Source organism: Microcaecilia unicolor, chromosome 11 (assembly GCF_901765095.1).
Source record: "Microcaecilia unicolor chromosome 11, aMicUni1.1, whole genome shotgun sequence".
Classification (NCBI taxonomy): Eukaryota; Metazoa; Chordata; class Amphibia; order Gymnophiona; family Siphonopidae; genus Microcaecilia; species Microcaecilia unicolor.
The window spans coordinates 151607013-151617480 of record NC_044041.1 but is presented as its reverse complement, the minus strand read 5'-3'; the positions used below and the strand labels follow the sequence as shown (position 1 = coordinate 151617480).

At 41.8% G+C, this 10468-nt stretch overlaps 1 long non-coding RNA gene across 1 annotated transcript in view; it reads left to right on the top strand.

Moving 5' to 3' along the window:
- The first annotated feature begins 2066 nt into the window (after positions 1-2066).
- The window catches only part of LOC115481134, a 28423-nt gene continuing 20021 nt past the window's right edge, over positions 2067-10468 (top strand). Inside the window, exon 1 of the long non-coding RNA XR_003943894.1 lies at positions 2067-2141. This is a non-coding gene — a long non-coding RNA (uncharacterized LOC115481134). The remainder of the gene's footprint in view (positions 2142-10468) is intronic.

Sequence of the window (10468 nt, the reverse complement as noted above, 5' to 3'; positions counted from 1 at the left end):
GAAGAAGGTGGCACACGTGTGTCCTCCGCTTTCCCTTCTTTTCTGGGACCTCAATCTGGTGCTCAGGGGACTGTCTGAGGCTCCATTTGAGCCCTTGCGTTCATCCTCTATTAAGGATTCAACCTTAAAGCTGTTTTTTTTGTGGCCATTACTTTGGCTCTGAGGATGTCAGAGCTCAAGGCTCTTTCCTTTTCGGAAGATTCCTTGTCCTCCTTGTGGAGTGTTCCCTCCTTTCTGCTGAAGATGGTTTCTCCATTCCATGTGAATCAGGAGATCTGCTTGCCTTCCTTTGTGGAGGGTGGTTCCTTGGCCACAGATCAACGCTTCACAGGTTGGATGTCCAGAGGACTCTTCTCCGGTACCTGATGGACACGAATGAATTTCATCTCTCTGACCACCTTTTCATGCTTTTCCATGGCCCTCAGAAGGGTCAGGTGGCCTCAAAGGCCTCCATTGCGAGGTGGATTAAGGTGATGATTGATTCCGTCTACATAAGCAAGAATAGACTGGTTCCTCAAGGGCTGAAGGCCCACTCTTCCAGGGCTCAGGCCGCTTCTTGGGCAGAGGCTCGGGCGGGGCCCCAGAGGAGATTTGTAGAGCGGCGATGTGATCATCGCTTCATTCATTTATCAAGCATTACAGTTTGGATGTGCTGGCCAGAGCCCAGTCGGACTTTATTGCTGTCATTCAGGGGCCCTGTCTTCCCCGACCCAGTAGATCTGCTTGGGTACATCCCATTTGTGCAGAACGGTTGAGCTGATGCAGAGAAAGGAGAAATTATGCCTTACTTGATAATTTTCTTTTCTTCAGTCAGTGAAACAATTCTGCAATCCTGCCCTTGGAAGGCCTCAGCCCAGGGTTCTAGATGTGCTTAGTATTCTCTCATTTGCTTGACACAATAAAAAAAAGAAAGAAACAAAAAACAAAATAGAATGATTAATTCTTCCCCCCCCCTCCCCAATTTATAGCTAAATTTTGCATTACTCTGGTGTATGCAGGGAACGAGTACCACACTGTGGTGTTTTGCTCGCTTGCTGCTCATTGCAGTTGCAGTAGTTGATGGGGCATGGGTGCATTGCAAAGAGACTTTTTGCTTTGACAGATGCATACAGGGGGCACCACAGCTTATTACCATTGATGTCACTGGAAGAATTTAGTCTTTTCTCTATTTTATTTATTTATCGGGCTTTATTAACCGCCTTTATGAAGAGATTCACCCAAAGTGGTGTACAGTAGGTACAGTTTAACATCAAACTTACAATTTTGTTAACAGCAAAACAATAATAAAATGTATAAGCATAAACATAAATACAATGAAAGAGGAAACTTGAAAACAGCAAATTGAAACCTAATAATAAGACTACCTTGAAACAGGCTCAAAAATATACACGTTTAACAACATTGAAATTCAAATAACGGAGATTTAATATGATGCAAGCGTAGTAGTGATGGAAAATCTAATAAGCACACAATTAGAACATTTAAATTGCATTGCTATGATACTAATGCTTTTCTACAATACAGCTCACTATATAGCTGAGGGCCAAATGCAGATATATAGTAAAACACAGGTCAAGCAGGCTTTTAACTGTCAGCTAGGCTTGAAATAAAATCATAAGACCATCTCTGAGTCTAACAAACTGAAAACCAAGTTACACAGTATTACAGAAACCTAATGCAATAGAGTGCAATAAAGTGTTGTGACAGATTAAGCATTACTGAAACTTGGCAAGTGTACAGAATGATGTACCAACCTTTGAAATGCCAAGTTGTACAGAGCAAAATAGGACAAAACATGGCAAAAGGGGAAATTTGTGGCTATGGCATTCTGTCAGATAATATGAGTAGTTGGCAGGTGCAAGAAAACAAACAGAAATTTAGGGAAATTCAAAGGGGCTACAGGAGGGGCTAACAAAACTTTGAAGGTCCGAAAGTAAAAATTCATTGTGGTCTGAGTAATGATTTCTACATAAATTGCAATAAGTGACTAATTGTTAATAATGAAATTGATAGGACAGAAATAGGTATATAAGATGTCTGATTGACCAATGTCACAGAGCTTACAGTACAGATGAGAAATGATAGCTTCACTTGCTGTATCTCTCCAGTAGAAATGATTAATGACTTGTGATTTATTTTGGGTAAGTACAAATAAAAGCTATTTACTTTATTTCTCATATCTACTGCTTCCATTGATTTATTTATTATCTCCTATTTATTTATTTATTACATTTGTACCCCGTGCTTTCCCACTCAAAGCAGGTTCAATGCGGCTTACATAGTAATTGGGATTACAAAGTATTGATGAAGAGAAATTAGTTGGGTGTAGAGTCTTCTCTTTGGGTGGTGGGACACTATGCAAAGGGATTTCCTTTCACCCTCACTGTTGGCTTTAGGAAAATATTAGGCCAGTGATGAACCACAGGTTTTGGGCTTGAGAGAGCTCCACCTATTCTTGGGGACCCCATGCAGAATGACAACAGACATTATGAATTTCTCCACATGGACATATAGGGATGTTCCCTCCAAAGTTTACCACAAGATAGTACCAGATTTAGTATCCTGGATCCCTCACTGACAGGCTCTTTCACTTTGGGTTAGCCATGATCCCAGTGACATGTTGGTCAAGGAGTAATAAATTTATATATTTGACTATTTAGGAATGAGTCAGCACAGGAGAGTTTGATAGTAACCAGGGTTCTGAAGGATTAGAACTCCTGCACTGATTAGCATGAAAAACAATTTTGTTCTTCCTAGTTTCTGGAGCATAGGAGTGCCTCTTGTCTCACAAGATGAATATGGTCTTGTGGCCTTGGACAGAGTCCTTCAGAGTTACTGCACAACTCTGTTGCATAAGGGAGTTTAGATAAACAAGGGAAAACTTACCAGAAGCAGCCTTGGAGTTATTTATCATTCTCATATATCAGTGGCCTTACCACTATATTGGGAGTGATAGATAACCCCAAAACTTTTCAGGGCAAAATGCGTTGTACAGAGTCAGTTGGGATAAATAAAGTTCTTTATATAGTTAATCAAGATATAAGGAACTGGTCTAAGTTATAGTGTATATAGAAAGCTAGTTCAGGTGCAGAATGGGTATATAGTCAGTTACCCTATGTATTAAAGGCTTAGGAGAAGAGCCAGACTTTTACCTGCTTCCTGAAGTAGAGGTAATCTTGAGTTATAATATGTATGTATGTATGTCTCTTTCTCTCTCTCTCTCTCTCTATCTATATATACATACAAACATACATATCTATCTCCACCTGCGTTTAACTATAGAAAAGGTGATTACGACAAAATGAGAAAAATGGTGAAAAAAAGACTGAAAGGAGCAGCTCGCAGAGTAAAAAACTTGCATCAGGCGTGGATGCTGTTTAAAAACACCATCCTGGAGGTTCAGGACAAATATATTCCACGTATTAGAAAAAAGGGAAAAAAGACTAAACGTCAGCCGGCGTGGCTAAACAGTAAGATAAAGGAAATCATTAGAGCCAAAAAACAATCCTTCAGAAAGTGGAGAAGAGAACCAACTGAAAGTAACAGGATAGATCATAAGGAATGCCAAGCCAAATGCAAAGCGGAGATAAGGAGGGCAAAAAAGGACTTTGAGAAGAAATTAGCGTTGGAAGCAAAAATACATAGTAAAAATTTTTTTAGATACATTAAAAGCAGGGAAACCGGCCAAAGAGTCGGTTGGGCCGCTGGACGAAAATGGTGTTAAAGGGGCGATCAAGGAGGACAAAGCCGTAGCGGAGAAATTAAATGAATTCTTTGCTTCGGTCTTCACCGAGGAGGATTTGGGGGGGACACCGGTGCCGGAAAGAATATTTGAAGCGGGGGAGTCGGAGAAACTAAACAAATTCTCTGTAACCTTGGAGGATGTAATGGGTCAGTTCAGCAAGCTGAAGAGTAGTAAATCACCGGGACCTGATGGTATTCATCCCAGAGTATTAATAGAACTAAAAAAATGAACTTGCGGAGCTACTGTTAGAAATATGCAATCTGTCCCTAAAATCGAGTGTAGTACCGGAAGACTGGAGGGTAGCCAATGTTACTCCGATTTTTAAGAAGGGTTCCAGAGGAGATCCGGGAAATTATAGACCGGTGAGTCTGACGTCGGTGCCGGGCAAGATGGTGGAGGCTATTATTAAGAATAAAATTGCAGAGCATATACAAAAACATGGACTGATGAGACAAAGTCAGCACGGATTTAGTGAAGGGAAGTCTTGCCTCACCAATCTAATGCATTTTTTTGAGGGGGTAAGCAAACATGTGGACAATGGGGAGCCGGTTGATATTGTATATCTGGATTTTCAGAAGGCGTTTGACAAAGTGCCGCACGAAGACTCCTGAAGAAATTGCAGAGTCATGGAATCGGAGGTAGGGTATTATTATGGATTAAGAACTGGTTGAAAGATAGGAAGCAGAGAGTAGGATTGCGTGGCCAGTATTCTCAGTGGAGGAGGGTAGTTAGTGGGGTCCCGCAGGGGTCTGTGCTGGGTCCGTTGCTTTTAATGTATTTATAAATGACCTAGAGATGGGAATAACTAGTGAGGTAATTAAATTCGCCGATGACACAAAATTATTCAGGGTCGTCAAGTCGCAGGAGGAATGTGAACAATTACAGGAGGACCTTGCGAGACTGGGAGAATGGGCGTGCAAGTGGCAGATGAAGTTCAATGTTGACAAGTGCAAAGTGATGCATGTGGGTAAGAGGAACCCGAATTATAGCTACGTCTTGCAAGGTTCCGCGTTAGGAGTTACGGATCAAGAAAGGGATCTGGGTGTCGTCGTCGATGATACGCTGAAACCTTCTGCTCAGTGTGCTGCTGCGGCTAGGAAAGCGAATAGAATGTTGGGTGTTATTAGGAAGGGTATGGAGTCCAGGTGTGCGGATGTTATAATGCCGTTGTATCGCTCCATGGTGCGACCGCACTTGGAGTATTGTGTTCAGTACTGGTCTCCGTATCTCAAAAAAGATATAGTAGAATTGGAAAAGGTACAGCGAAGGGCGACGAAAATGATAGTGGGAATGGGACGACTTTCCTATGAAGAGAGGCTGAGAAGGCTAGGGCTTTTCAGCTTGGAGAAGAGACGGCTGAGGGGAGATATGATAGAAGTGTATAAAATAATGAGTGGAATGGATCGGGTGGATGTGAAGCGACTGTTCACGCTATCCAAAAATACTAGGACTAGAGGGCATGAGTTGAAGCTACAGTGTGGTAAATTTAAAACGAATCGGAGAAAATTTTTCTTCACCCAACGTGTAATTAGACTCTGGAATTCGTTGCCGGAGAACGTGGTACGGGCGGTTAGCTTGACGGAGTTTAAAAAGGGGTTAGATAGATTCCTAAAGGACAAGTCCATAGACCGCTATTAAATGGACTTGGAAAAATTCCGCATTTTTAGGTATAACTTGTCTGGAATGTTTTTACGTTTGGGGAGCGTGCCAGGTGCCCTTGACCTGGATTGGCCACTGTCGGTGACAGGATGCTGGGCTAGATGGACCTTTGGTCTTTCCCAGTATGGCACTACTTATGTACTTATGTTGGTAGGAAGTGTGGTAGGAAGGGATGACAACCCACTTGTGCAGAACGGTTTCGCTGACTAAAGAAAAGAAAATTATCAGGTAATTAGATTGTAAGCTCTGTCGAGCAGGGACTGTCTCTTCATGTTCAAGTGTATAGCGCTGCATACATCTAGTAGCGCTATAGAAATTTCTCCAACAATGGGACGACAAATGCAAAACCGTACTAGACAACATAGCACCGCTACAAACCAGAACCTCACGCAGAAAAAACTTAATACCATGGTTTAACAAAGAATTGAAAGAACTAAAAACACATGTCAGAAGACTAGAAAGAGCATGGAGCAAGAAAAAAGACGAAACCACACTCAAAAACTGGAAACTACTACAAAGAAAATACAAATACATCATTAGACAAACTAAAAGAACATATTACAAAACCAAAATAGGACCAAACTACAAGGATACACACAAACTCTTTTCACTCGTAAACAAACTACACCGGACACTTCCAATAATATGGACACCCCATCCGCAACCAATCTTGCGAACTACTTTAATGAAAAAATTATAAAGCTTCGACTTATGATACCAACCAACACAACTGATTACACAAACCTCCTCGAATGCCTAGACCCAATACCGGGGGAACATCCAGCAGATCGATCATGGACCAAGTTTGATACGCTCTCGCTCGACGACATCTCACAATCGCTTGGCAGATACGCCAAGTCGCAATGCAAACTAGACATTTGCCCGACTAGCCTAATTAGATCAGCCCCTAAACAATTCAAAACAGACTCATGAAACACATAAACTACAGGCTTTTTCCATGGAGAAAAGAAACATCTTACTCACTCCTCTACCTAAAGATGCCAAGAAAGACACAATGGACATAACCAATTACCGCCCAGTAGCATCTATTTTTTTTTTGTTACATTTGTACCCCGCGCTTTCCCTCATGGCAGGCTCAATGCGGCTTACATGGGACAATGGAGGGTTAAGTGACTTGCCCAGAGTCACAAGGAGCTGCCTGTGCCTGAAGTGGGAATCGAACTCAGTTCCTCAGGACCAAAGTCCACCACCCTAACCACTAGGCCACTCCACCCCTCATAACCAAACTCATGGAGGGCATAGTGACGAAACAACTCACTGAATACTTAGATAAACACTCAATTCTGCATGAGTCCCAATCAGGATTTAGGACGAATCACAGCACCGAAACTGTTCTAGTGTCTGCAATGAACTCATTCAAACAAGCAATTGCAATGGGCAATAGCATACTCCTCCTACAATTCGACATGTCTAGTGCCTTCAACGTGGTCAATCATGGAATACTATTACATATACTAGAACACTTTGGAATAGGAGGTACAGTTCTCAAATGGTTCAGAGGATTCCTGACCACAAGATCATACCAAGTAACAACGAAGACGGACATATCAGAACCATGGACACCTGAATGTGGAGTCCCCCAAGGATCCCCCCTTTCACCAACCCTCTTCAATCTAATGATGACACCTTTAGCCAAATTACTAGCCAACCAAAACCTCAACCCTTATATATATGCAGATGATGTCACGATATATATCCCGTTTAAATACAACCTAAATGAAATCACCAACGAGATCAACCAAAGCCTCCAAATCATGCACTCCTGGGCGGATGCATTCCAGCTAAAACTCAACGCAGAAAAAACACAATGTCTTGTACTCACATCACAATATAACACAAACAACTTCACCACCATAACCACACCATATTGTTGCCTTCCCATCTCACAAAATTTGAAAATTCTCGGAGTTACCATTGATCGAAACCTCACACTCAATGCCATGTGAAGAATACGACGAAAAAGATGTTCCAATCCATGTGGAAACTCAAAAGAGTAAAACCTTTCTTCCCGAGATACATCTTCCGTTCCCTGGTACAATCGATGGTACTGAGTCACCTGGACTACTGCAATGCACTGTACGCTGAATGCAAAGAACAGAACATCAAAAAACTCCAAACAGCCCAAAATACCGCCGCCAGACTCATATTTGGAAAAACTAAGTATGAAAGTGCAAAACCCCTAAGAGAGAAACTTCACTGGCTCCCACTTAAGGAACGCATCACGTTCAAGATCTGCACGATTGTTCACAAAATCATCCACGCAGACGCCCCAACCTATATGCTAAACCTCGTGGACTTGCCTCCCAGAAATGCCAAAAGATCATCGCGCAAATTCCTGAATCTACACTTCCCCAGCTGCAAAGGACTAAAATACAAGCAGATGCATGCAACCACCTTCTCTTACATGAGTACGCAACTGTGGAATGCATTACCTATTACCTTGAAAACCATTGAAGAAATAACCACCTTTCGAAAATCTTTGAAGGCACACCTCTTCAACAAAGCTTACAAAGAGAACCCATAACCTTACTAAATCACCCCGCCAACTAGCCCAGCTACGACAGTCTAATCTCTTTACCTATCCACCTAATCCTTTTCTTCTCTCCCTATCTAACACTTTTATATCACTAATCATATCTAATATCCTGGAATGGCAAAGCCATAACAGAACTCTGTAAGCCACATTGAGCCTGCAAATAGGTAGGAAAATGTGGTATACAAATGCAATAAATAAATAAAAAGTAGTAGTAGTGGTAGTAGGTAAGGCATAATTTCTCCTTTGTACTTTATGCAGTGCAATCTACTTCTGCTTACATCATTTATTCTTGTCATTAACATTTTGTCACAAGATGGCTGGATTAACACTGTATGGGGCCCTAGGCAAACATATATTTGTAGGCCTACCAAGGGCTCCTCTCCAGATTTACTTCTTTTCTCATCACTGCTCTCATCCCTCTCCTTTGCCCCTGCATTTAATGAAGGACTACCAAGTTACCCAGTTCCAGGAGGGAAATTTTGAGCCCATCCTGGATTTCCGACAACCCTATCCTGGTATATTATGGGCCTAAAGCACTGATTTCAGTTGGTGGTATCAGGGACTACAAATAAAACACTGAATTAGGGATAAAATTTCAAAAACAGGACTGTAAAAAGTCTCCCTCCTGGAAATGGGTAACTTGGCAGCTCTGGAGCAGTGGGCTGAGAAACAGGAAAGTAGGGCAAGTCATTTTCACTTTCCATTGCCTTTAGTAAAACCAGGGATGCCAAGGGTGGACTCTCCCAAAGAGTAAGATTTAAGGGCAATGTATCTGAGGTATAAATTTACAAAGTGTTACATGTGAAAAATGCTTCACAAATGAAAGCTTTCTTTGGTGCTTCTGAAAGGAAGCATCAAGAACGTATGGGAGAATGTGTGAGAAGTGAAGAGTACAGGAGTTTCATGCTCCCCTTGCTGCAACGAAGTTCTGGAGCTACTGTGAATTATAGGCTGTATCAGCAGGTCATGGAGAAAAGGTGCTATTGGCAGGAGTGTTTTGAAGAGAGTGGTGGTGGTAATAAAGTTTTTGACTAAGAGGGGACTGGCTTTTGGGGACGATGACAAAATAATAGGGTTGCCAAAGAATGGAAATTATCTGAGGATTCTGGAGTTACTGACAGAGTTCGACCCATTTTTGAAAGAGCACTTCAAGAAATACAGCCAGCAGGGCCGCAGCAGTGTTTCATATCTGTCATCAATCATTTGTGAAGAATTCATTCAGCTAATGGGTGACAAAACAAAACAGAAGATAAAGGAAGAGCTGCAAGAGGCAAAGTATTTTTCTGTGATTGTTGCCTAATACCTGACTTGTTAACATTTATTTTCAGATTTGTGAACAGCAACAGTAAAGCTTTAGAATTATTTGTAGCATTCCAGCCAATCTACAGACACACTAGAGAAAGTCTGGCAGACTTTGTGGAGTTGATGGTAAAAGATTTGGGGATAGATATACAGAGCTGCCACAGCCAGATGTACAATAGTGCCAGTAATATGTCTGGAACCTACAATGGTTTGCAACCACACCTCATGAGAAACAATCCTTTGATCCATTATGTTCCTTGTGCTGCACATTTGTTTAACATAGTTGATGTGAACAGTATTGATAAATTCAACACGGTAGTTCATAACTACTTTGACCCCCCCCCCCCCAAAAAAAAAAATGAATAATGTTCAATGGACTTTTCCCTCAGGAATCTGTCCAAACCCCCTTTAAATTCCACAAGGCCAGCTGCTGTCATTACATTCTCCGGCAACAAGTTCCAGAGTCTAACTACATGCTGAGTAAAGAAAAAACCTTTCTCCTATTTGTTTTAAATTTACCATATTCTAGATTCATCTTGTGTCCCCTGGTTTTGTTGTTGTTTGAAAGTGTAAACAATCCCTTCACATCTGTCCGCTCTACTCCGCTCATTATCTTGTAGACTTCTATCATATCACCCCTCAGCCGTCTTTTCTCCAAGCTGAAGAGCCCTAACCTTCTCAGCCTTTCCTCATAGGGAAGTCGTTCCATTCCCTTTATCATTTTCGTCGCCCTTCTCTGCACCTTTTCTAATTCCTTTATATTTTTTTGAGATTCGGCAACCAGAATTGGACACAGTACTCGAAGTGCAGTTGCACCATGGAGCGATACAACGGCATTATAACATCCTCGTGTTTGTTTTCCATCCCTTTCCTAATAATACTCAACATTCTGTGCGCTTTCTTAGCCACCGCAGCACACTGGGCAGATGTTTTTAACGTCTTATCAATGACTACTCCCAGATCCCTTTCTAGGTCCATAACTCCTAACGCGGAACCTTACATGACATAGCTGTAATTTGGGTTCCTCTTACCCACATGCATCACTTTGTACTTGTCAACATTGAACTTTATCTGCCACTTGCACGCCCAATCCCCCAGTCTCGCGAGGTCCTCCTGTAAACTTTCACACTCCTCCTGCGACTTGATGACCCTGAATAATTTAGTGTCATCTGCGAATTTAATTACCTCACTAGTTACTCCCATCT